Source organism: Orcinus orca, chromosome 10 (genome assembly GCF_937001465.1).
Source record: "Orcinus orca chromosome 10, mOrcOrc1.1, whole genome shotgun sequence".
In the NCBI taxonomy this organism is placed as follows: Eukaryota; Metazoa; Chordata; class Mammalia; order Artiodactyla; family Delphinidae; genus Orcinus; species Orcinus orca.
In genome coordinates this window covers 5,793,617-5,820,902 of record NC_064568.1, presented here as the reverse complement: position 1 = coordinate 5,820,902, position 27,286 = coordinate 5,793,617, and the positions used below count along the sequence as shown (strand labels likewise).

General features: G+C 43.4%; 1 protein-coding gene and 1 non-coding gene across 12 annotated transcripts in view; both read left to right on the top strand.

Moving 5' to 3' along the window:
* The window catches only part of ATG7 (autophagy related 7), a 235,970-nt gene that overhangs the window by 133,760 nt on the left and 74,924 nt on the right, over nucleotides 1-27,286 (top strand). The gene's annotated exons all lie outside the window — the stretch shown is intronic.
* TRNAR-UCU (transfer RNA arginine (anticodon UCU)) lies at nucleotides 20,312-20,385 on the top strand. Its single transcript has one exon. It is a non-coding gene; the product is annotated as a tRNA-Arg (tRNA).

Here is a 27,286-nt window from a genome sequence, read left to right as displayed (position 1 = left end):
AAAATATGTCTTCTGAGATCACTCCTTTGTCACTTTGGAAATTCCCCATCTCCCCACCTGCTTTTCTACAGTCTCTTCAGATGACTAACTTCCACACATGGCCAGTGTCCTTCAGTGCGTGTCAGTTCTACTAATTCCATTCTCTAAAGCTAACCTTATTTTCAAGATCTGCAGAGAGACCTCAGTATACCTCCTCATATGTACTAAGTATAGTCATTATCACAGGGGAACATCACAAATACCTTGTTGGAAACCCAGGAGAAACATTCCTTTGATCTTAATGGAAAGAAGATGGCAAACTGGGTGCATTTAAAAACAGACTAAAACTTCTGAATCATTACCAAGGAGGGTGTCTTTTGAAGAGGACAGGTCAAGTACATGTACTTGATGAGTAGGACTGAAGATAAACATCTGTAGGCCTGATCAGCACACGAGATGGAGCAGTGGGTAGAATCTACCCAATAGAGCTGAAACCAAAGGGGAATGATGGGCCCCTTGGCCTGAGTGTCCCATGGGTGCAAAGGGCCTCCGCCAGCTAATGTGTGTGTGGCTGTCATGCCCAAGAGAAAAGCCTGGGAGGTCTGCACTCAGCAAATGTTTATGATTGGACCGTGAGCAACTAGAAGGCAGACACTAGATTTTACTCCAATCTGTGATTCTGGTATCTGGTATGAGAGCTGGCATGCCACAGAAAACACAATAATTCTTTTTTTTAATGAGTGAGATTCCATTTAAATGAAATATCCACAGTAAGCAAATCTATAGTGACGTAAAGTAGATTAGTGGTTGCCAGGAGCTGGTGGGGTGGGGCTTAGAGGTGGAGGGAGAGTTGGGGAAAAATCGGGAGTGACTACTAATGGGTTTCTTTGGAGGATGATGCAAATGTCCTGGAATTGGATAGTGATGATGGTTGCACAGTTCTGTGAATATAGTGAAACCACAAAATTTTACACTTCAAGTGGGTGAATTGTATGGTCTGTGAATTATATAGCATGAGAATTATATCTCAGTAAATTTAATAATTTTAAAATGAATGAGAATTTGTTGCTGGTGGGAATGTAAAATAGTACAGCCATTTTGGAAGACAGTTGGGCACCTTTCTTACAAAACTAGTGATACCCTGACTACATGATTCAGGATTGTGTTCCTAGGTATTTACTCAAATGAGCTGGGAACTAACGTCCACACAAAAATCTGCACGAGTGCTTAGGGGAGTTGTATAATATAATCTTCCAAACTGGAAGCAACCAAGGTGTCCTTCAACAGGTGAATGGATTTAAAAAAAAAAAAATCAGTGTTGCATTCATACAATGGGGTATTATTCGGCAGTAAAAAGAGATGAACTATAAAATGACAAAAAGATAGGGAGGAAATTTAAATGCATATTGCCAAGAGAAAGGATTCAGTCTGAGAAGGCTGCATATTGTGTAATTCCAATTATTTGACATTCTGGAAAAGGCAAAACTACAGAAATAGTAAAAAGATCAGTGGTTGCCAGGGGCTCAGGAGGAGGGAGGAAGGGATGAATAGGTGGAGCTAAGGAGGTTTTTCCGGCATATTCTGTGTGACACGGTAATGACGGGTACATGTCAAAACCCGGAGAACTGGAAAACACAAAGAGTGAACCCTAATGTAAATTATGGACTTTAGTTAACAATAATAATGTATCACGATGGTTTCAACAGTTGTAACAAATATACGGCACTAATGCAAGATGTTACTTAGGAAACTGAGGGTCGAGGAGAGAAAACTAATTTCTCTAACTGGAACTCTAATTTCTGCTCAATTTTTTGTAAATCTAAAACTTCTCTAAATTAATAGTCTATTAATTTAAAAAAAACAAAGTACAAACAATATGGCAAACACTCATGTTCCTACCATGCAGTACTGACATTCGTATTATTTGCTTCAACTTTTTCTTTTAAGTAAAAGAAATAAAATATTACAGGTGAATCCCCCCCTTGACATCCCTCACCCTCCCCAGAGGAAACCACTATTACTAGTACATGTCCTCGCTTTCATATTGAATAAACTGCATTATTTTTCAGGTGTTTAAAAACAGTACATAAGTTGCATAAACTATAACAGTGTTTTGCAACCACTTGCAGTTTTCATTCAACCTGATGCTTTAAAGATCTGTCCATGTTGCTAAATATAGATTTAATGTTTTTATCTTTTATAAAAATCTTTTTTAACTGTAATATCATATTCTGTTGTATATATGTTACTTTATGTTATTTTTCCATTTCTCTATTGATGGATGTTTAGATTATTTCTGATTTTATGTTTTTACTGCCAATGCTGCAATAATTTTTTTGACATAAATAAAATGAATGAGAAGGTGAAACCCATAAGAAGTCCCACTAGACATCAAGCAAATGATATGATAGGGATAAGACAAGGGGCATTTTGAAAAGCTGATTCATTCATGCTAATCTGATCTACTGGAATCCTGGGGTGTTAACCCTTGAGGAATAGAGAACCAGTTAACTAACTTATGTGTACATAATCAATTAACTAGTTACATAGGCTTGAGATCCATAATAAGGACCATTTTAAAAGCTGAGTCACCTTAGGGCTGAAAATTTGTTAGGACTGGGGGACTGAGGTTTATAGAGTCAAGTAGACGAGATGAACATTTTTCTAGAACACAAATACTGCAGATATTAGTGTTCAGAACCATTTAGTATTTTTTATGCACAGTAACATCTCCAAGTTACCAACAGTATTCCACAATTCACCAGCATTCACTGAGCATCTGCTATGTGCCAGTTGCCAACCCAAGGGAGAACCAGTTCTTGACTGCTGGAAGTGCCTAATCTGGGCTCCAGTGCCAGTCCAGCGGGGGACAGGTCCACTTACTGCTGAACTGAGCAATCTGTTAAAACCCAGAAAAGATATTGAAAACAAACAACTCTTAATTCTTACCAAGCATGACTGTCTATAGCTCTGTAGATAGTCTAAAAGAGAGCCACGCTCAAATTGGAAGGTTCATTGTACAGTTAAAGGAGGGGTGGTCAGGGCTTCCCTGGTGGCGCAGTGGCTGAGAGTCTGCCTGCCGATGCAGGGGACACAGGTTCGTGCCCCGGTCCGGGAAGATCCCACATGCTGCGGAGCGGCTAGGCCCGTGAGCCATGGCCACTGAGCCTGCGCGTCTGGAGCCTGTGCTCTGCAACGGGAGAGGCCACAACAGTGAGAGGCCTGCGTACCGCAAAAAAAAAAAAAAAGGAGGGGTGGTCAGTTTGATGTTGAGCGGGCTGAGGGTTCTCTGAATTCCCAGGAGAAGAGAACAGACAGAGTCATGGGCCTTCTTACCATGTGGCCTAAGCACTGAATGTCCTTGAAGTGTAGAAAGTCCTGTCCACAACCTTTATTAACTTTTTTTTAATATTTATTTTTATTTATTTATTTGGTTGCACTGGGTCTTAGTCATGGCAGCCTGGCTCCTTAGTTGCAGCTTGCCGGCTCCTTAGTTATGGCATGCATGTGGGATCGAGTTCCCTGATCAAGTTCCCAGGGATCGAACCTGCGGCCCCTGCATTGGGAGCGCGGAGTCTTATCATTGCGCCATGAGGGAAGTCCCTATTAACTTTTTTCCCACCTAGAAAGAAGCCAAGAAGTTTCTGAGTAATTCTCAGAATAATCCAGAATGATCTTCACAAAAGATAATACCAGAAAGCTCAGAGGGATAAAAAGGTACACTTGCTAAAAAGAGTATTTCCCAGCCTCTGCTGGCCCTTTGAGCCAACAAAAGCAAGACCTCAGTCACTGTTTAATGAGTGAGAGAGAACAGCTAGAAATGGGTGGAGAAGTAGGCAGAAGGAGGCTGTTTAAAAGACCCTAAAGTGCTGCAGCTGTTTTGGCTAATTTTTCTCATCTCAGCGATGTTCCAAGCTCTTTGTCTTCTATGTGAGGCGAATTCATTTGGCTCTCTCATGAGTCATCCTGCCCACAAATAATCTCTCTTGGAGTAGCCCTTATGAAAATAGACAATTCACATTGCATTGTGTGAATTGGCAATTGTGTGTCCCTTCCCTGGGTGGGCTGTGCTGCGTCTGCTCTGCCTGCATCCACACATGTCAGGGCTTCTAAGGTCTGAGCATGCCCTCAGTGTGCCTGCCGAGTGACAGGGGAGTACAGAGGGAGACGTCTGGACTCTGAAGCTGAGGCAGGCTGAAGACAGTGGGCCCCCACCCGCTGACAGCTCCCTCCTAAAGGTTTCTAGATTTCATAGATGTAACCTTTGCCACAGAGTTTTATGAGAATTATCTGTGAAAAAGTAGACAACATCAGAGGAAATTCTGGGTGAATAAATGTTACTAACATTTCAGCCTGGATCTTGCCAAATTTAGCTTTTCCTTCTTAGTATTTTCTTCACTATCTGGCCAGCAGATCTGACCAACCAGCATTCTTATTTAAAATTTCCCTAGAGAGACACTGAGCTCTTTAAAGTAGAGACTAGAAGGGATATATGTTGTTTCTGCTGCCTAGCAAAGTTTCCTCTTCCCTAATGATTACCTTGATTTTACCCTCAGAGACCATCCTGGACCTTGCTCTCATCCCGTGTGCTTTTCTGGTGCAGTTGGCTCCACCCTTGGCTCAGGGCTGGAGCATGTAATTGCGGCCCAAGACATTCAACACTTCTTATTTCCCTGGTCATAATGATTACCCAGTCATAGCCAGTGGGATCCAATGAGGCTTTGGCTAGGAGGCTGGGAAAGGACTCGGGGCTTTGCCAGTGTGAGGTCTAGCCCGGCGCGGCCTTCTAGTGCTTATGAGTGGAGAGGCAGTTTGCACACGGACACAGTCTTCCATGGACATGCATGGAAGAGAGCTGAGTCTAGCTGAGGAGGGAGAGGGTGCGGACAGTCATGGCCTTATCCTCTAAGCCCTGAACCAAGCTACCCTGAAGGCATCATTATCCTGGTCTTTCTCAGCCTGTGAGCCAAGTCCCCTTTTGGCTTGAGTAAAGCTCAGTTGAGTTTCCTATCGCTTGCAACCAGGAGTTCTAAGTCATTGACTCAGCCCCAGCATCTAGGAGAGTGCCTGGCATGTAGAGGAAGTCCAGTATGTGTTTATTGCATAAATTCTCATTCAGTTGAACAGCTGTTTATTGAACACTTATGAGGAACAAAGTCTTGTTCTGGATCTTATAGGGCTGCACTGTCCGATACAGCAGCTGCTAGCCACATGTGGCTCTTTAACTGTACATTTAAATTGGTGAAAAATAAATTTAAAAAAACTTCAGTTTCTAAGTCACACCACCCACATCTCACGCGCTCAATAACCACAGGTGGCTGGTGGCCTCCATGTTGGACAATACAGATATAGAACATTTCCATCATTGCAGAAAGTTCTGGAGGACAGCGCTACTGCAGAAAATACAGACATGCACAGGACTCAGAACATGCCTCCAAGAAGCTATAGTTTTTGCAGTTGTTTGCTTTCAAATTATAACCATAGAAAGCATCACATACAGAATGATATTCTGACTTAGTGAAAAGACTCATTTATAAAAGGCCAGCTTTATTTTTCCCATGTATAATTATTTACATATAAATTCTGACGAAGTAGTTTAATGAAAAAAGTCACTACATAGAGCCACTCATTATACAAAGTGTGGTTCGCTTAAATGTTCTTTCATGCAAGAGGAACTAGCATTTACTGGGCCTGGAAACTGAAGATATGTGGAATAGAATGCCGTGTTGATTTTTGGAGCCTTTTCAAGAAATACGTCATTGGTTTAATTTTAGGTCATTGGACCTTCACTCAAGTAGTAAAGTCCTAAAATTTCTCGGAGCGCTTGTTCCTTCTCTCTCAAGATGGTGACGATTCTGACACGGTGAGAGCAGAGGGGTCTGTCTCTGGCACGTGCTCCTGGGCATGCTACTGCTCCTCTTCTGCTCTGTTGTGTCCCACATCCGGCCCTCTGCTGTCCCCCTCCTTCACTGCAGGGTGTCTGAAGCATACTCAGGCCTATGATGTACTCATTCTGGAGAGGATGAAAGCCTCCCCACAGTGCCCTCCTCCAGGGGCGTCTAGTTCTCCTGACAGCCCTGAGAGAAGCTGACGTGAGGCTGTCAGCGTGAGAGACTGTGCCCTCGCCAGGGGCCATCGTTAGCGTCTCAGGTTAGCCCACGCTGGCCAGACTGCATTTCAGCCTTGTCCCCTCCGTTCCCCACTGAAGGCTCTCACCCTCACCACACTGGTTACTCACAGTCCTAGAGCATTTCTGTCCTTTGGCTCACACTGAGTCCCTACCCATCTCCCCCACCTCCAGGTACTAATTTCTCCTCAAAACTTGGCTCAAATACCTGTTGTTATGATGGTGTTTCAAACCATCCAAGCCAGAAATTCTGATCCCTCCTTTAAGCCTTAACATCATGGTCTATGCTACTGTTTTTTTGGTAACAGTTTTATTGAGATATAATTCACCCTTTTTTTTTTTTTTTTTTTTTTTGCGGTACGCGGGCCTCTCACTGCTGTGGCCTCTCCCGTTGTGGAGCACAGGCTCCCGACGCGCAGGCTCAGCGGCCATGGCTCACGGGCCCAGCCGCTCCGCGGCATGTGGGATCTTCCCGGACCGGGGCGCGAACCTGTGTCCCCTACATCGGCAGGCGGACTCTCAACCGCTGCGCCACCAGGGAAGCCCTAATTCACCCTTTTTAAATGTACAAGTCAATGTGTTGTTTTTTTTTAATGTATTCACAGGGTAGCAACCATCACTATCATCTGTTTAGAACATTTTCGTCACCCCAGAAAGAAACCTTCAGCCCTCATTCTCCAAGCTTCACCTCTCTCCCCAAGCCCTAAGCAATGACTAATCTACTTTCTGTCTCTGTAGATTTGCCTATTCTGGACATTTCATATAAATGAAATCCTATAATATGTGATCTCTTGTGACTGACTTCTACTTAGCATAGTATTTTTAAGGTTCATCCATGTTGTAGCATGAATGAGTACTTCCTTTTTAAGGCCAAGTAACATTCCATTGTATAGCTACACAACATTTTATAGATCCATTCATTAGTCATTGGGCATTTGGGTGGTTTCTACTTTTTGGCTATTATGAACAGTGATGCTGTGAACGTTGGTGTACAAGTTGTTGTGTAAATATATGTTTTCTGTTCTTTTGGGTATATACTTAGGAGTGGAATTGCTGAGTCATATGGTAACTGTTTTGTACCATTCTTTTGGCAACATCAAATATTCCAATGTTTAAATCCCATGGTACTTAGTTTATCACTACTACATCTTGGCTTCCTTAGGAGACCTAAACCCTTGGGAGTAGGAAAAAAAAGCCCACTTTTCTTTTTACTTCACCCAGTACCCACCACCATGTCTACTCAACAAGAAACACAACTGCTCTTTGGATGTCAACATGTAATGCAAAGAGGTAGAGGCTTGTAAAGTTCTCTTCCTTGTTTAACCCTGATTTTTGTCACCTTTTTCTGTTTGTGCTGCATCTGCTCTCTTTTCTAAAAGTGTCTGGCCTCTCCGAGGCCTTGGTAGTAGACGGGGACCAATCTGCAAATGCAGGTAATTAGTGTACAGCTTCCGCAGGTCTGAGCGTCCCGAGGGGGATGTACTCTGGGAGCACAAAGGAGGGTCAGCTTCCACTGTGTCTCCTTCCGGACAACACTGTGCAGTGCTCTGTGCTGTGGAGACAGGTCAGCTGTGGGGCATTAGTGGACCCCTACCGGCAGGGCTTAACAGGGTCATTGCTCATTCATCACCAATAATTAAAATGTTTAAGGACACAGTAAAAGCCATTAGGAGGAAAAGATGTCTTCCTGCTTTTTCTCCCTTGATCAGACCCCAAGAAGACAGCTTAAACAAAGGAGAGGAATGATGCCAGGTTTATAAAATGGAGGCCCTGCAGCTGTCTTTGGGTCCACCTTGAGGTGAGATCAGAAGTATTTTTTTTTCCAAACTCTTGCTGGCAGGAAGAACTGTACTCAGCAGCATTGTCAGTAACCGGTTCTTTTCTCAGTTGGTAAATCACTGGGCATGATAAGCAGCTGCTTTGAAGTGAGTGGTGTAGCACCTCTGTTTGATTCTCCAGCAGCAGATGGCAGCTGTGGGTGATGACGGACAGGAGATAGAGGACTGTGCTTCCCAGGATGAAAGGGAAATTTCAAGTGAGAGAGAACTGGGGTCTCTTGTTGGGGTGTAATTGGTCTTTCATGAGCTGTTATCAAGGGTTCTCCCAGTACCTAGAAGAATTGTTCTTCCCAGTTTAATCAGCGCTAAATGAATGAAAGGATTTACATTCTTCTCTTCTGAATGGGGGGAAATCAGCATTCTAGTAGATACAGTAAGAACTTCACATTGTGTGTAGGGTTTAATAGGCACGGAGTAATAACTATACTAGTTCAGGAGTGATGGGTAGATTTCAGTTCATGCCCCTCTTATCAGTTGCTCTCGGCCACTTAGAGGGTTGTGTTGGGAAGGATTTTTGAGGCCAGTTTCAGGGTCAGCAAGAAACATGGTCATATAAGCGAGGGAAGACTGTCTCTTGTCATGACGCCTAAGATACTAAGGATGGCATATTGTGTTGAATATTTGTCTTAGACCTTGAACTCTGTGAAGACAAGGACAGTGTCTTAATAGCATATCCTCAGGACCCAGCACATTGCCTGTATGTAGTAATTAACCATTAAGTATACATTGGTTGAATGAGTGACTTGATTTCCTAGTTTGAGAATGGGCGCAGGATTCTAAGTAAATGACACACACTAAAGGCCATAACAGTAAATGAATGTTTGCAACAGAGTGTTTCCCAGAGAACTTTGATTGTTTTGGAGCTATTGCCTTGATATTTTCAAAAAAGCCCTCTGTTTTGCTACAACAAAATAATATATTTCAAGAATTTCAACTTAAAATGGCTACTCGAAGTAAATTCATTTTCTATTTCAGTGGTCTAGAGAAGAATCTTGGCATCTTAGAACACAGGCCTGGAAGTCAGATTTGGGTTTTACTTACAGCTCAACCGTTAACCTACGATGTGACCTTAAGATAGTCACTTCTCCTCTCTGGGTCTCACTGTCCTCTATAAAATGAGACAATTGAAGTCAATGAGCTCTTTGATTCTGTGAATCAGGATGGAGGATGAAAAAGGGAACTCGTTTCAACTGTATAATCTGCCTTCAGCCTAGCTGATAGCTTCTCTGATTCCAGATTCACTTTCTGTCCAAGGAGCAGTGATCCTGGGATAAGGTAGGAGAGTGACATTTTTAATGATGACCACAGCAGTAGAACATCAACATAATGAAAGCCTTTTTTAGAATCTCTGCAGAATGTTCCATGAGATTTGCCCTATATTCCAAGATGATTGTGGTACATGTAATGTATACAAACATAAGGTATCACCTCAAACACATGTCTTGGCTGACATTCAGCATCAAGAATCTGACAGCTATGTTTTAATATTTATATACATTCTGCCTGATTCCAAAAAAAGATTTAAGATAGTTACAGTGAAAACCGTAGACATAATTAAATCTAAAAACCTTTAGAATGAGATTAAAAGGACAAGAGCGAAGTTTTGTGTTGTTTTTATTTATTTTCTATTTTATCTTTGGCTGCGCTGGGTCTTCGTTGCGGCGAGCGGGCTACTCTACGTTGCGGTACGTAGGCTTCTCATTGCAGTGGCTTCTCATGGAGCACGGGCTCTAGGCGCACAGGCTTCAGTAGTTGTGGCACTCGGGCTTTAGAGCACAGTCTCAGTAGTTGGGTCGCACGGGTTTTAGAGTGCAGGTTCAGTAGTTGTGGCGCACGGGCTTTAGAGCGCAGGTTCAGTAGTTGTGGCACACGGGCTTTAGAGCGCAGGTTCAGTAGTTGTGGCGCACGGGCTTTAGAGCGCAGGCTCAGTAGTTGTGGCGCACGGGCTTTAGAGCGCAGGTTCAGTAGTTGTGGTGCACGGGCTTTAGAGCGCAGGCTCAGTAGTTGTGGCGCACGGGCTTTAGAGCGCAGGCTCAGTAGTTGTGGCACACGGGCTTAGTTGCTCCGCACCATGTGGGATCTTCCTGGACCAGGGCTCGGACCCGTGTCGCCTGCATTTGTGGGCGGATTCTTAAGTACTGTGCCATCAGGGAAGCCCAGTTTTGTGTTTTTAAAGTCATTATTTTAGGAAACTTAAACTAAGGAAAGCTTCCAAAGTTGAATGTGAAGTGTAACTCCATGGCTCTTGGACTACCTAGTTTTAGTTGTCTGATAACAGCCAGGGTGATTGGCTTTGGGGGAAGAAAAGAAAATGCAGGCACAATTCGTCAGCCTGCCAGGCCTGTTCTAATAGCCGTTACCAAGGCAAGAACCATCAGTTAATAATGAAACATTGAATTGCAAACAAGAGTGACAACATAGGCCAAGCCTTATTTAATCAATAATGGCTACTTTACTAGTTGTGTGGTAAGCTTTAGCCAGGCCACACATAATAATAGTAGCTGATGCTTCCTTTTTTGGTGCTTATGTGCTAGACACTGTTCTAAGCACTTTATCTACATTAATATATCACATCCTTACAACAGCTCTGTGAGTTAGGAACTCTGAGGCTTGTGGTCTTAACCACTGCACCGTGCTGTCACATGTCTGAAGTCACGCAGAGATTTAACTTACCACCAGTTATACAGCTCAGCTCCCCGGCTCCGAGCCATCCCAGGACAGAATGTCTCACTTAAAGCAGCAGTTATTAGTTAAAAATGAGGCAGCTGCAGTGCTACCAAACTGAGTGGATCAGTTGTTTGCTCACTGAGTTAAGCAGTTCTTTTTGCATTGCTCTAAGGTGGCATGCTGAATTTTAAAGGAACAGTGTAAGCGCTATCTAAGCATTCTTTCACACATCTCACTGTTGGTGTGGCTGCATCGTACATCAGCCGCCCACCCTCTTGTCCTCGGGTATCGTTCATCTATATACATCACGAGTGCTAATCAGCCAGCTCATTCAGGGAAGGTTGCTGCCTGGGAAACCGTTGAGAAGGGGTCTCAGGCCTGGTTCAGACGTGATGAGAGAGGTTCATGGCTTAGCAGTAACATCTACCATGGGCAAGCACGAGTGTGTGTCTTTGCCAGCCATGGTCTAGTTCAAGATCAGGGCTTCCCTCTACCCTGAATGGCTTCACATAATTCATTAATTCATTCTACAAAAATCTAATGAATTCTCTCTTTGCACAAGACAAACAATAGAAAGATGAATAAGTCAAAGTCTTTCCAAAAATATTATTCTAGCTACAAACATAAAATTTAACAAATCATTTCTGTAGAGTGAGGTAATAATTATTCTTATAAAGTGCTGTAATAAGGGCAGACAGGCATCACAGAGATGGTGCCAGTGAGTCCAGACCCTGGTTCAGTCCCTGTGTATGGAGCCAATGAGGGAGTATGTTTTGATAGCCACCTGGCATGACCAGCGTCCCCAATTTTTTTGGCAACTGTCATATTCACAGTACATACAGCACCACCATTAGTAAGCTATCTCTTTGGGTCTTGATGCAGTTACACACCCAGGAAGAGAGGATGAAAGGAATTTATCATGGTTAGTCAGTATTTTTCAAGTTTGGCTATGAGTAAGATCTTCAGGGAAGATGAAGCCAGGGATCCTAGGGAGTCAGTCCCGGGCAGGTGGAGTCGGATGCTAAAAGGGAAGGTCAGAAATGCCAGAGATGAGCCAGCACTGGTGTTGCCACCAAGGCCTGTTCTGTGTCCATTAGGAAATATGTTCTCTCCAGACACATGAGAACCACAGGGAGCAGTGATTGGGGTCAGAAATGGCATCACTGGGCCGAAAAGCCCCAAATAAAGTCATTTTGGAGCTAACCTTTGATTTCAGAGAGAGCTTTGCCCTAATCCTGTTTAGGATTTCCACAGAATATTTTCTGAAGAGAAGTCAAAGGCGTTCACTTTTCCCTTCTCCCTGCCTTGTGAAGACAGGCATCCAGAATCCCCGTCTGCAGGTGAGGAAATCAAGTCTGTGGTCTGAGATCCCACAGTGAATTGAACAAAGACCACAAGGAAGTGTTTAATCTCTCTTGCCCCACATTTGCTCTTCAGTTTAATGCTTAGAATGAGGAGAATTTTCCTCAGTGGTTTTAAGAAAATAATAAAGCTTTATACTATATTTAATCACCAAGAAACAAAACATTTCTACCAAGGGGACATTTTGGAAATCATCTCATCCGATGCTCTTGTTCTAAGATGTGGAATCTGAATCCAAAGAGACAGCCCCAAATAACTTGAGGAGTCCAGGTGTTAAACCTACTCAGCCCTCATGGTTTCCTTTTCTAACTAGAAATGCCTCTAGGAACGGTTTAAGAGTCTCTGCTCATCCTTCTAGGAACTCACTTTAAGACATCTGCTGGGGCCCTGGAAGGTCCCCTGCCCTCAGTCTGCATCTGAGACTAGGGCCTTCCCTTTGCCATTGCTAAGGGCCCTCCTGGCTCCCCGTCCCCCGCCCCTGTCGACTTCTGCCCATTTATGAGACTCTCACCATCTCCCTAACAACCACTGGCTTCAGTTTGCAGCAGAAAATGCAGACTTTGCAGTTCAAAAGGACTCAGACTGCCCACCAAAAGCAGAAGAGGCCTCCTTTTAAGGTGTTATATACCAGTTCAGCTGTCCTTATCTGCTTCTGGAAGGGCCAGCTTGCACTGAAGCGTCTCTTTCTGCCCCTTTTGTAATGTTGCAAGAAATAGACAGTGTCTCCAATAACTGGATGCTTCCCTAAGTCCCCTAAACCTTCAGCCTTGTTAAACCAATTGTTTTTACCACCTTGTAACAGCAATTGTGGGTAAAATTTTCCACCCCGGGTGGAGTATTTCTCATCCTTTTCTGTATTTAGACTTGGTTGCCTTCAACTCTCCATTGCTGGTACCATTTCTGAATTATTCAGAACGCTTTTGGTTTCAAGTGACACACACCCAACTTGAATTATCAGAGGCAAATGGAAATAATGGAGTCTTGAACACAATTAAAAGAAAGGTAGATCAAGCAAACCTTGGGGGAAAGCTGCAGTTTAGGAGGAACAGGTGTTCTCCCCTGGAGACAGGCTTCTTCCACAAGGCAGGAAGCATGGCTGCTGGCAGCTCCTCCTAATTCATGGCTTCATTCACCTGATGTGGACTGGCCCATGACCCAAGTTCAAAACTCAGGGCCCAGCTTGCGCCTCTTGCTTATTTTGGGGTCAGTCAAGTTGGGCCAGAGAGGCAGGGTCTGTAAAGGAACATGGTTGGCATGAGGGAAAGGAGCAGTTCGCATTAGAAGGTATTTGCCGTCACCAGGAGACAGGAGGTGCTGGGCAAACAGAGCTAAAGGTGTCTGCTGCAAACCTGAGTCCATCAGGAGAGGGGTGATTCAGTGATTTAAGTAGCAAGAGGCATAATATGCTTTTGAAAAATAAAGCATATTCAATAAAGCTTCCCTAACCGGCTTTCCCTTCATTGCCCCTCCTGACTGATTAACTGTGCACTCCCTTGTTACAGCAGGATCTGGTGCCCGTGGGAGGCTGGATGCTGCCAGCCAGCAGGCTGGTTTCTAGGACACCTGCACATTTCTGCTTCCACCAGTTGAGGCATACACTTTCCAAGAGTCATTCGTGTTTCTTGCCAGACCTGGGAATGCCAGATGGACTTACTGTTGTAATTATACCATTTAAGTAAATATCCCCCAAGTGAAAAAATGCAAAAAGAAAGTTATTTCTATGAAAATCAAGTTTAGTTCAGGAAGATTTGATGACAGTAGCTAGAAGCAATGGCTCTTCTGCAGTGGGGAGAGGGCTTTTACCTTTCATGCCAGAGTAGGTTCTGCAGTCTGATCCCCTATATACACATTCTAGCTCACCACTAACTAGCTCTGTAACCCTGGGCAAGAGGTGGAATCTTCCTGAGACGTAGCCCCTTTACTGTAAAAAGGAAATAATAACAACTTTGTTGGGGAATTCTGAGAATTAAATAAATGATGTATTTACAGCACTTAACACAGTTCCTGGCACAGAGCAGGCACTCAGAAATGGGACAACTGTCATCATCATCATCATTATAATTAACAGTCGCAATTTGAAGTGAGACATATATATTTATACTGTTTCACACTGCTCATGTTAAATGGTATAATGAGGGTGTCATTTCCATTAAAGAATTTAATAAATGTATTTCTTTTTTAAAATTAATTAATTAACTTATTTAGTTATTTATGGCTGCATTGGATCTTTGTTGCTGCACGTGGGCTTTCTCTAGTTGTGGTGAGTGGGGGCCGCTCTTTGTTGTGGTGCGCGGGCTTCTCATTGCGGTGGCTTCTCTTGTTGTGGCTCACGGACTCTAGGCGCGCGGCCTTCAGAAGTTGTGGCGCTCAGGCTTATTTGCTCCGTGGCATGTGGCATCTTCCGGGACCAGGGATTAAACCCCATCCCTTGCACTGGAAGGCGGATTCTCAACCACTGGACCACCAGGGAAGTCCCAAATGTATTTCTTTTATTAACAGAAGTAATTGACCATAGAGGTAAATCATTTTTTATCAAATCAATTTCTGAAAACCCATTTTTTTTTAACGTAAAAGCCTACCTCTGACTCACTTTGCTGTACAGCAGAAACTAACACAACATTGTAAATCAACTTATACTCCAACAAAAAGTTTTAAAAAATAAATTTAAAAAAAGTAAAAGGCTATCTCCATGAAAACATGGTTTATTAGGATGAGTCTGTAGTACATCCTCCATCCCTAGTATGTTTGGCTTTTGTAAAAGTTAGAAAGCCAAGGATATGAAGCAGGGGAGATCTGGAAAGTCTCCAGGTAGTTTTAAGGAGCGTCTAAGTGCATAAGAACCTGTGTTGGCTCTATTCATAGCTTTGCTTTCTGGACCAGTATTCTAGAAGTTGCTACATTCTTTTCATTTGTGTCTTTCACAGAAGGCAGTAAAATTTAGTTCTAATTGCATTTAGGGCATCTGGATTCTAGTCAGCATTTCTGGCTCCGTTTTAGAACCTAAAGTCTGCGGCTTATTCCTAATGTGGAAAATGGAATAATCCCCCAGGCCTGAGAAGAAGAACTCCAAGATTCAGGCTGCCGTTACTATAGTGAGATGCTGCTTCAGACATCACAAGACTTGTTATACAAGGAAACATGATTACAGTGGATTAGAGAAACTTGCCAGGGCCTTGAAGGATTTATTACTTTTTGAATTCTGAATGAGACATAAATGTGCTTTTCCCCTTTTAATTTTGGACCCCATACGGAGAAGGTGAAAAAATTCTTCAGCAAATTTTAGAATGCTTAGCTCCTAGAGCTTGGGTGGGTGTTGTGTCCAAGTCATATTGCAAAGGGCATAAATACTTGCTTGGCGGAGACGCAGAACAGTCACTCCTTTCTGTCTGCACTGCCAAGATAGTTACTGCCCTGTCTCCCAGTGGGAGAAAAATGTAGCTCCCTGGGGAGTCTTCTGGAAGGCAGCATGGTGTAATGGAAAAAGCAATGTACTCAGAGGCATGAGGCCTGGATTGCAGCTTCCACACTTACAAGCTCTATGATTTTTCAACAGGTTACACTCTCTGAGCCTTTGTGTCCTTTTATGAAATATAGGAATGGTAGTTCCCATCTCAGAGGGTGGCTCTAAGGTTTAAAGTATGTTAAATATCATGTATAGAAACTCAACTGTTAGTTGCATTAGCATCAAAATGGTACCTGTAGCACACTCGTATGAGTTCATAGATCTCAGAATTTTGCTAATGTCCCAAAAGGGAGGGACTTTTACAAAATAAAGGTGGTCTCTCACCTTACCTATTCTGCAGATTCTTTGGCTTCTCTGGATGCTATAGAGATAGCATAGGGTAGTAGTTACGAACAACTGAGGAATCAGAAAGACCTGAGTTTAAATTCACTACTTACTAGCTATGAAGCCTTGAACAATTTACCTAACTTCTGTTATCCCCATTTCCTCATCTGTGTATTTTTATTTGTATATAAAAATAGTTCCTCAAGCATTCTTTATCCCTTTACGCTGTTTTATTTTCTAAATGGCATTTATCACTATCTGAAATTTCTGTTTATTTTCTGTCTCCCACTCCAGCCCTCATTCAGATACAATCCCCATAAGGGCAAAGACTTTGTAATGTCTTGTTTACCATTTTATATGTCTTGCCAAAGATAGTGACTGGTACATTACTGTTATTTATTCTTTTCGCCTTTGACTTCTGTTTTTAAGAAGTTCCCCTCCCAGTGTCATGGCTAAATGTATATACAGTAGCTGAGTTAGAAACCGGGCAGAGTTGTTTTCTGTTTGGAAATACGTGTGTTCTTACAGTTGAGTTTCTGTTTCCTGAAGGTGCTTACTCAGCCTTGGATGGCACAGTTTGACTTGTGACATCAGAAGATTGACAGGCAGGAGTCTGACTCAGGGATTCAGCTAGAAAAGAACATGACTTTCAGCCTGGCTCGCCCTTTGAGGGATGGCTGGACAGGACTCAAAAAGATCTTGGATTTCAATTTATCTAGGAAGGTATTTAGTGAATTATTTTTAACCATCTGGATTTGGTACAGATCACCCTAGGAATCTGCAGCCTCTGCATAAGTGAGGAATGAGAGTGGAAGGACAGAGGGGAGCTGAGGGGAGAACAGGCTTCCTTGCTGCTTCCCGGGGAACCTGGCATCTTTCTCCAGGGCCTAGACCACACTTGCCCCCCCCTCCACCACAGACCCCCCCCAGAGCATCCGCTTTGACTTTCATCTACTCAGCACCTTGGAAACCACTAAGATTCCAAGGTTTTCCACAGTCACTGAGAGGTGGGCACTGCAGACAGATAAATGTTCGGGCTCTGAGTGTCACATCATTCATTAGCCCTCTCCCTATGAAGAGGTGGCATTCACGGCAACGAACTGTGTCACGGAGAAAACTGAGCCCCGAGAAGAGGAACTCTGGACTCTCCTACCTCATTCTTTCAAGACCTATGAACTGGTTCTTCTAAATTCCTCTTGGGCTAAGATGGGCTTAGGGGGTGGGGTGGGGATGGTTCCTGAACCCCCAGGGGTTGTATACAAAAGGTCGCATGTGTGTGTTTTATGGGGGAAGGATTTGTGTCATTAAATTCTCGAGAGATATCTTTGGTCTAAAATAGGTTTGGGACCCCTGCCTTAAGTGGACCTAATATATTTTTATAGTGTTTGCAAACTCTGCAGCTTTGCCCCCTGGCACTCAAGGCTCTGTGTGCGTGGGTTGAGGGTGGAAATGCAGAAGCAGTGCCCAGCTGCCCAGTCTTGTTGGGCTTTTGCATTATGGCTCGCTCATCTCTTACTGAGTTTGCTGTTTGCACGAACCATGAAGTCAGGCGCATTGGAAACCAAGTCCTGACTTGTCGGCAGAGGACCCAGTTGAAGAAGGTAGTAGGAGATTCTATGAACAAGGTATCCCTGGATTCAGCTTCAAGGATAAGGCAGAGCCATACCACCAACAAGCCTATCTGTTAGTCTGGAGTTTCTCCCTTCAGTCACAAAACACTCCCTGGCCGTTCCCACACTCTTGGACGAGGAACCGTGATACATTTGACCATCTCGCCCGTGGAAGTGCTGGCTGAGAGCTGCGTTTCCACCTCCAGGAGCACCGACACCCGTCTTCTCCAGCCCCATTCACAGCAGCCAGAGCGGAGTTCTGAGGGGCCTTCAGAGGTTGTGCACTTGTGTTAGTCCACGTGCTTAAACTACCACAAAAGGGCTTCTGCCTTGTTCTTAGAGTGACATTCTGTTAACTGTACGATCTGGAAATCCTTGGCAAGTGAGAAGCTGCTGCTTGGCGTGAGGATGTCTTTGTGTCTTCGTAGTGCGTAGTGCAGTCTACTTCATCTCCTGCAGGAGTGTGGCAGCTTCTGTGTACGGGGTGTTTATCACACGCCAGGTTCTGTGCAGAGCGCTCTATGAAATTTTTCTTATTTTGATCATTATCCTGAGATAAATGACAGTCTTCCCACTTTCAAGATGAGGAAGCTGTGGTTCGGAGAAGTGTCGTGAGTGATCAGGTCTAAAATACAAGTGTAGGATCCGTGGCAAGGGGGCACCCAACAAGCTACCAGCAGATATGGAGCAGTGGCCTTCCCTGAAGCGGAGCTCTGTGGGTGGATCAGATTTAGGGTGGGGAGAGAACTTAGGATGGAGGAGCTGAGACCCAGAGTCTGAGAAGGCACAGGCATTTATTACCCTCTCCCCATATTACTCTGACTCAGTCTTTGTCCTTTAAGATGCAGCTAATCCCCTAGACCAGAGTTCTTCTCAAGTCATCGACATGGGATTGGTTTTCAGTGCTTTTTGAGTTAGGATTGTAGACTCTTGCCTTCTACTCCAGTCTGAGCTTTTCTCCACCAGAGTCCCCATGGCCATTTCCCATTGATGACCACAGGCCCCAGTAAGTCCTGCTTTCAGTCTCTGTCCCGTCCAGTCCACCCTCCACAAAGGTTACCAGGCCTTTGGTGGCACACAGAGTTACTCAGGGACTTCCAGAGGCTCAGTTTGGTTTCAGGATCAGGTCAGCCCCTCACAGGGCAGTCGCAGACGCCCTTACAGCCCGGCTCCAGCCTACCTCCCGCCCTGGACCTCCCACGCTTCCCACCGCCCCTTTGCTCTTGTTTTCCCCACCTGGCAAATGCATACTCATCCTTCCTGAAGGGTCCCTTCTCACATTTGTCACCCTGGATCATAATTATTCATTAGCTTCCTGAGAATGAGAACTATGTCTTAATCATCTCTGTATCCTCAGTACCTAGCATAATACCTGACACATATTTGGTGCTTACTAAGAACATTTTTGAAACAATGAGTAAATGTGTTTGATGGGAGGTGAAGATGAAGGATCAGGGACGTAGAGAATAGAAGTTCTCCTTCTGTCCACAGTGACCTCACAGTGCACTTGTCTCATTTATATTCCATTTGTATTTGGTTAAATGGAATTGCTGGCTCAAGAAATGCTGGTGGGGACTTGCCTGGTGGTGCAGTGGTTAAGAATCCGCCTGCCAATGCAAGGGACATGGGTTCCAGCCCTGGTCTGGGAAGATCCCACATGCCGCGGAGCAGCTAAACCTGTGCACCACAACTACTGAGCCTGCGAGCCACAACTACTGAAGCCGGCACGCCTAGAGCCCATGCTCCGCGACAAGAGAAGCCACCAAAATGAGAAGCCCGCGCACCACAACAAAGAGTAGCGCCCGCTCGCCACAACTAGAGAAAGCCCGCGCGCAGCAATGAAGACCCAACGCAGCCAAAAATAAATGAATAAAAAAAAAAAAATTTTTAAAAAGAAAGAAAGAAATGCTGGTGGTTCCCCAGCATCTCACATGTTCTACTCTAACTTTTTTTTAAGAGAACTCAGAAAAGTGCTTCACAGGCTGCCTTTTTAGATAAGTCCTTTAGGATTAAACTCTACAAGATTACTTCCTGTATCAGTCACACTCTCTTGGTTGAAAGTTCGACACTAATTCAAAGAGATTTAAGCAAACATGGGGATTTATTTGTTCAAGTAACTTGAAAAATTCATGGATAGTTCTAGCCTTAGGCACTACTAGATCCAAGTTTTCAAAAAATGTCAATAGTGACCTTTCTGCCTTCTTTCCTTTGCCTGGCTGTTTTCTGCATTGCTTTGTTCTGAGGCAGGCTGTCTCCTCATGAGACCAAGTTGGCACTGGGAGCCCCAGGCTTAGCGACTCTCATGGAAAGGGAGCCTTGTTCCCAGGGGCGCTGGCTCGTGTCCTGCTTTACTGGTCACTGACGGCTCAGTCACAGTGGTGGGGCAGGGGGTAACTCTCACTGGTCAGATCTGGGATATGTTCCCATCACCAGTGTTACATGGGGTGAATGACCCACCTAAATCACATGCCCTGAGAGTCAGGGAGAAATTGGTGAGAAATTAGAAAACTGGTATGATTTTTCACAGGGATACAGATGCCACAGTCTGAGTAGGCAGAGTGATAGCTGTCCACTACAGTTACTTTTCCTTTTTGTTGTTGTTGCTAATGTTTCTCTTATTTCCAAGAGCTAAATGGTATGATGGACCCCAAGCAGGTGGCCTTGTCTTCTTTTTTTTTCGTAAATATCTGTCCCCCAGGATTATTAAAAATAGCCAGTTTACTGCTTTCTTTGACTGATTTTTCACCCTAGACTTTGTGATGGGTCCAGCAGCTCCAGTGTTTGTGTCGGAGCCTTGGAATGGAGTGATGTGAACACAAGAGTTTTTCATGATGACTTGCGTTTCTTGATAAGATCAAGGAATGCCAGTGTTTTTAAAATTGGAATCCTGCCATGAATTCTCTGATACTATATAGATTTAAAGTAAATACTGTTTGGGAGTTCCCTTGGCAGTCCAGTGGTGAGGACTTGGCACTTCTACTGCCATGGCCCTGGGTTCAAACCCTGGTCAGGGAGCTAAGGTCCCGCAAGCTGCGGCACAGCAATAAATAAATAAATAAATAATAAAATAAATAAAGTAAATACTGTTCTCAGGAACATACTTTCCTATTACTTTCTTTTGGCTGTTAACCAATGATTTCTCATATTCGGTGACTTTCTGATTGATACTCAGCTCTGATTGCCACATGTCACTGTGGTCAAGCCATAAAATAGGAATATTTGCAGATCCTGCTTATGTGGGGAATAATAACAAAACACCATGGCAGTTTGGGCCATGTTTTGTGCCTTCCAATTGATAACTTGTTTTTTTCCTGCCACTCTTCATATACTTGTTTCCTGGCGTGCTTTCCACCCCAATTTGGTTGCCACCTATTTAGTGTATTTTGGGCTTCTACCATCTACCCAAATGGAAATTTTAATTTTTTGAATACCTACTTTCTGTTAAGTACATCAGTAGGACTTTTTTTTTTTTGCGAATAATCCCATTTATTTCTCATAGCAACCCTTTGTGGGATGGGTATCAATATCACTACTTAAAAGATACGGAAATTAAGGTTAAGAGAAGATAAATAATTTGCCAAATGTCTTAGAACTGGTAGAAGACCTTGGAATTCAGTTCTGAGTCTGGTAACCTTCAAAGTTAATTCTCCACAAATTAGGCTAGGAGTGCTAACATACTGGAAAAATATAAGATCCAATTTCTTACCTGTAGTGGAAGGAATAAGACTAACACATTTGAAAGAATGAGAGTAAATTTAAGATAGGATCATTGCTAAGTGCTGTGTGATACAGTGTGGTTTATGGTGCTATTCAAGTTCAGAAAATGGTGAATTCTGCCTCCAGTTCCCACTCTCCTTCTCTCTGAACCTGACTGGCATATATATATAAATTTAAATCAAGACTTTGTTTTAAATGTAAACTTGGCCCCGGTTTCACAGTGTGCTGATCAGCTGTTCTGTGCTGTGAATTTAGACATTTGTGTCTCCTCGCACTTCTTTTGAACCCAGAAATATTGGTGAGCCCTAAATATGTTTACATGTGTTCACGCTCATGTCCACTGCCTTTTTGGTCCTATGAAGTCCTTGATAAGCACAGGTCCCAGTTATGAGCCCTTCATTATACATCTGATACGGCAAGACACTGGCCAAGGCTAGATTTTTATCTGTGCCCTAGTTATCTGCCCTTTGGTTGAATTCAGTGCAGTGCAGTTCAGCTGCAGCTGGCTGAGTGCCTGGGAAGTGGCAGCCTGTGTGCAAGGCTGTGGAGGAGACAGCATGTTCATTTGAGTGCTGGGCCCCTTCCAAGCTCTGGGGTTACAGTGGTAGTCAAGGCACACAAGGCTCCATGTTTTGCAGGAGCTTACATCTTAGTTCCACAAGCAAGCGGAAAAAGAAACCTTCAGCTAGTGATGAGCACAAAGCTGAAAACAAAACAGGGTATTGGATTAGAATGAATTGGGGTGGGGAGGGAAGTGGAGAGAATAGAGGTCAGGAGTTAGACAACTTAGACTGGTGGGTTGGTGGCGGTCCCTGTGAGAAGGCGGCTTCCGAACTGAGACCTGAATGTAGAGGAGGCGGCCAGACCTGTGAGCATCTTGGGAGGAGCTGGGCGGCTGAGGGAACTCCTCTAACGCAGACTAAGAATCAGGGACTTCTTTCTCTTCAATTTTATTTATTTATTTATTTTATTGAAGTATAGTTGATTTACAGTGTGGTGTCACTTTCTGCTCTACAGCAAAGTGATTCAGTTATATGTATATATACATTCTTTTTCATATTCTTTTCCATTGTGGTTTATCACAGGATATTGACTATAGTTCCCTGTGCTGTACAGTAGGACCTTGTTGTTTATCCATTCTATATATAACAGTTCGCATCTGCTCACCCCATCCTCCCACTCCATCCCTCCCACACCACCCCTCCGCCTTGGCAACTACAAGTCTGTTCTCTGTCTGTGAGTCTCTTTCATAGATAAGTTTATTTGTGTCATATTTTAGATTCCATGTATAAGTGATACCATATGGTGTTTGTCTTTCTCTTTCTGACTTACTTCACTTAGTATGATACTCTCTAAGTCCATCCATGTTGCTGCAAATGGCATCATTTTGTTCCTTTTTATGGCTGAGTAGTATTCCATTGTATATATGCACCACATCTTCTTTATCCATTCATCTGCTGATGGACGTTTAGGTTGTTCCCATGTCTTGGTTATTGTAAATAGTGCTTCAGTGAACATTGGGGTGCATGTGTCGTTTTGAATTATAGTTTTGTCCAGGTATGTGCCCAGGAATGCGATTGCTGGGTCATATGGCAACTCTATTTTTAGTTTTTTGAGGAACCTCCGTACTGTTTTCCGTAGTGGCTGCATCAACTTACATTCCCACCAACAGTGTAAGGGGGTTCAAAATCGGGGACTTCTTGAAGCAGAATTTGTTAATACCCTTAACTTAGAATATCAGGGAAAGTTCTGATGTCATAATTGAAATCCTACACCTTCTCCTAGGTCAATTTTAAGCTGAAATGGTCTTAGGAAATCTGTCCTGACCTGTGTCCTCTACCCCAGACAGGCAGGCCAGTGGGGACATTTTCCTAACCCTGGTTCATCGGTCTCTGTCACACACACCCCGGAACCTGGACAGGCTGGGGCACCTCAAGAGCTCCAGAGCAGTTTTCTTCCATTCTGAATGTTCACCTTGGGACAAGAATGATCCCAGGTGTGGTTTGTTTCCCTCAGACTCTCAGGGTCTTTCCATAGCCCCAAGCCATCATCAGGATTTCCTAAGGGCTGGGGTGTTCTGTGGGCACGTAACTAGGGTCAGGTCCTGTTCCTTTATGCTGGGGTATTAGGAAAGCTGTTGGAGCCCATATCTGGTGTATATCTATTTATATCTCTAGGAACTATTTTGGTTTGGTTTTGCTTTTTCCCTCTTATTCTTCCTTGAGAGGACTTATGTTGCTTTTAGTTTTCTCCCAGCAATCACTCTAGCAAAATCTGGAGGCTCTGGTGTTTGTCATTGGCCAGGCTACATAGCAGTTTGTAGAAAATGGCTGCAATTCTAGGAATTGCAGTCTTAATTTGTTAGCCAAATATTCCATGCATCAGCAGTGGCGGTAGCTGCCAGTTGATCTGAGTTTTATGTGGTGAGATTTTTGTTTTGTTTTGTTTTTTTCCCCTCAGATGAGAACTACTGTTTGCTAGAGCTGAGATCATCAAAACCATTTCAGTTAGGACTTTGTGTGAGAATGTAATTACACTTCCCAAAGATTCAGGCCTGGCCTAGGAAAGTGAGGGTAAAAAATAGAGTCAGTAGGAGAATGATTACTGGTACAAGGTAGCTTGAATGGCAGCTCCCTTGTTTTCAGTGATATTATAGAAATCAAATAAAATCCTGTTCCCTTTTATTTTATTTTAGCTAAGTATTCTTGTCCAAAATGAAAATCAGATGTTCTTCCTTTTCATTTTTTTCCAAAGCAAATGGTTATGAACACTTCCTTTATATAATTTACTGGAGGCTTTTTTTTTAATTCCTAAAAGAACATTTACATTACTTCTTTTATGCATGCAGTAACTTTTGATCAAAACATGACTCCACTCCCTTGTTTAATGTCGAGCATCTGGATTAAAGGCTTCTTTTAATCTTAAATACAGATTATGGCTGTCTTTCCCTTTAAGCAAACCGCCATAAAACCCTGGCCCCTTTCCAGATTTCTTCATTAAAGCTCTCTTTATTATAGTGTTTTGGGATGGCAGTCATTAAATGATTGTTATGCACAATGGCCACTTGATTATAATTATTTAACTGGCAATCAGTTATTGCAGCAATTTGGTGGTATAATTAAAAGGGAGCATGTTAGTACCTGCCAGCATCTCTATGATGTTCAGCTCTGGAGGGGAAGAAGCAGAACCTAAACATATGGACAGGAAGAATCCAGCACTCCTATGAATGGAAGCTTTTCTTTTATTCTTCCCCATTGTGGTTCTTGGCGTCTTTTGTTTCACAAGGTAGATGAACAGTGGTGTTAAAATAAGATGTGGATTAGAATTTTTGTGCTTCAAACTCCTGAATCAGTAAATATACTCAGTAATGAATGTTTCCCCATGTGCTGAGAAATGCTAAATGTGCAGAACTATATTAATATAATTCTTTTTTTTTTAACACAAGCATTTTTTTCCACTCTAAAGTTTCAGCATTTCTTTCTTGACATATACATTGACGTGATATGCCGCTAACAAAAAGTTGGTATAAAAGTTAAGTGGCTTTCATTAACAGACAGCTGGGAAGCCATTAATCACTGAAGAACTTAGTAATGGTGTGATTCCCAGATTAAGAAGGGCCCCTGCATTATTCAGAACTCTTTTAGTTGTAAGTGTCAAAGACCTAATCCTAACCAACCTTAACAAAGAGGAACTTTCCCGGCTTATGTAGCTGGAATGTTACTGGAACTGCTTATAGGATTAAAGGAAGAGCTGCAGGAACCAGGCCTCAGGGTTAGGAACTAGGATTCAGTCCCTCTGAGACTTTCTGTCCCTTTCTCAGCTGAGCCTACCTGTGCTTTGGCCTCGTTCTGAGGATGGGCTTCCAGCTTCCCTCTGTGTCAGGAACCATGGCCCTTAGTTGCCCCAGATTCCCACCTTCTTAGCTGAACAGCTCCAGTGGAAAGCAACACTGTGTCTTCCATCGTTCATAAATCAGTCTCAGGGAAGGACTCTGATTGGTTCTACGTGGGTCATACACCCACCCCCTGGACTAATTACTGTTGCCAAGGAAATGGCACCACATGATGGGCCAAGCTTGGATCACATGTTACCCTGGGTGTAAGGTAGAGAAGATAAAGTCCTGTGGTTAACAGTCCTGTCAGAGACATTGACATGTTCCTATAGGTGGTACCCCAATGACTAAGAAAACCAACGATTATTTGAGAAAATGAAGGACTTCCGTAGTGGCACAGTGGTTAAGAATCCGCCTGCCAATGTAGGGGACATGGGTTTGAGCCCTGGTCCGGGAAGATCCCACATGCCACAGAGCAACTAAGCCCATGCGCCACAAATAGTGAGCCTGCACTCTAGAGCCCGCGAGCCACAACTACTCAGCGCGTGTGCCACAACTACTGAAGCCCACGCGCCAAGAGCCTGTGCTCTGCAAGAAGAGAAGCCACCGCAGTGAGAAGCCCGCGCACTACAACAAAGAGCAGCCCCCGCTCGCCGCAACTAGAGCAAGCCCGCGCACAGCAACAAAGACCCAACGCAGCCAAAAATAAATACATATTTTTTAAAGAAGAAAATGAATGTGAAAATCTGAAGGATCCAAACTTAAACAACATTCTCTACATGTTTCCCCAAAGTGTGGATCTCCATGTTTCTTTTAGAAATATTCCACCTTTGTGAGACTGAGTTGAAAAAGTGTCTGACTGAGTTTCAAGTGATTGCCTAACCTTACTTGTAGTCATTCTTGTGCGCCAGAGACCCCTTAATAGTGTGATCTAAGGGCAGGGTGCTGAAGAGATGGGACAGGCACAAATAAAAGATGCCTGCTCTGGTGGCATGGCCACCACGGCTGCGTTATCATGAGCAACTCAGGATCCAGGGTTCCAGGGAGCACAGTTTTCAACTACCTTGAAGTATTCAACCATTTATTTACCACAGTTCTGGATAATAAAATTTTCCATTTCCCTCCTGGTTTAGCTCCATATTTGAATCTGTGAGTGCAAAGGCAAAACAGTCTGCAAAGTAGCAGACTTAAAGAGAAAAAAGCCTTTAAAGTAAAGGAAAACATTAATTGAAAATTCAAAAGAAAAGTGTCCCTCCTACCCTCCCCGCCCACCCTAACCTGATCTTATTTACGGGGAAAGTGTGAATCATCCTGTTTATTAAGCAAATAAGAAAGATGACTGAAATGGGCAAGCTCACAGTTGAATAAAAATAAATTCTCAATTTCCTATTTATCTTATTAATCAACGCACATTTTTTTAATGTATTTATTTGTACAACTGCGATATTGAAGCTCAGGGTAAATTAAACCACTAATAGGATACTACCTGAACTTGGAGGCGGGGAGGCAGCGTCTTTCAGTTGAATGAGTATGTGTGTATTTACACGCACACTTTTCAGTTTGTGGATATTGGATGCTGCCAGAGGAGTTTCTTGGGAATCTAATCTTCTCAATGGCAAGCTCCAGCATCGCCTTTGCCAGTAGTTTAGTTCATGTGGACTTGATGCCAATTGTCTTTTCACATATGTGAAATAACAGTTTGGCACATAGCAAACAAAACAGTGAAACATAGAGAAGACTGGTGCTTTTTAAGAGGTGAAATGGGCAGATTCAGAGCTAATTTTTTTATTTAGGTGAACCGAGTTTAAATTAAATTAAATGTTGCAAGAGATTACAGTATTTGTGTGACTCTCAAGAAGTCAAAGGCCGTGGCAATAAAGTATTTTCATTTTATAGAGTTTTTCTTGGAAAGGCTGCACACCGTATGACAGCAAAGTGCTTAAAACCCAGGGGCTGGTGCCAGCACAAAATCCAAACATCAGAAAGTTACTTCCAAAGCCCAGATATTTATTGGTCCCATCTCTTGGAACAGAGCATCTCTGAACCAGTCCAAGTCCGCCAGCTCAGAATCACCTTCCCAGCCTAGGGTTTTGAGTATGAAGCATCGGGTAAGGCGTGTTCTCCAGGAAGCAAAGGAAAAGCTGTGGAAGAGCAATTGTCAGATGAGTCATAGACCACAGAGAGCACCACAGATCCTAATGGATAATTTTTTTTCCAGTAAAATTTGTTTCTTTAATTATTCTTTAGCCAAAGAAAGTCAAGGGAGGCCAACCAGTGGCACAGTGGCCATTTGCTGTATGTGTGCCTGCCTGGTCCCTTGGTCAGTTGTTGAAAACCTAGCTAACCTCCCGCCAACAAATCGTCTAC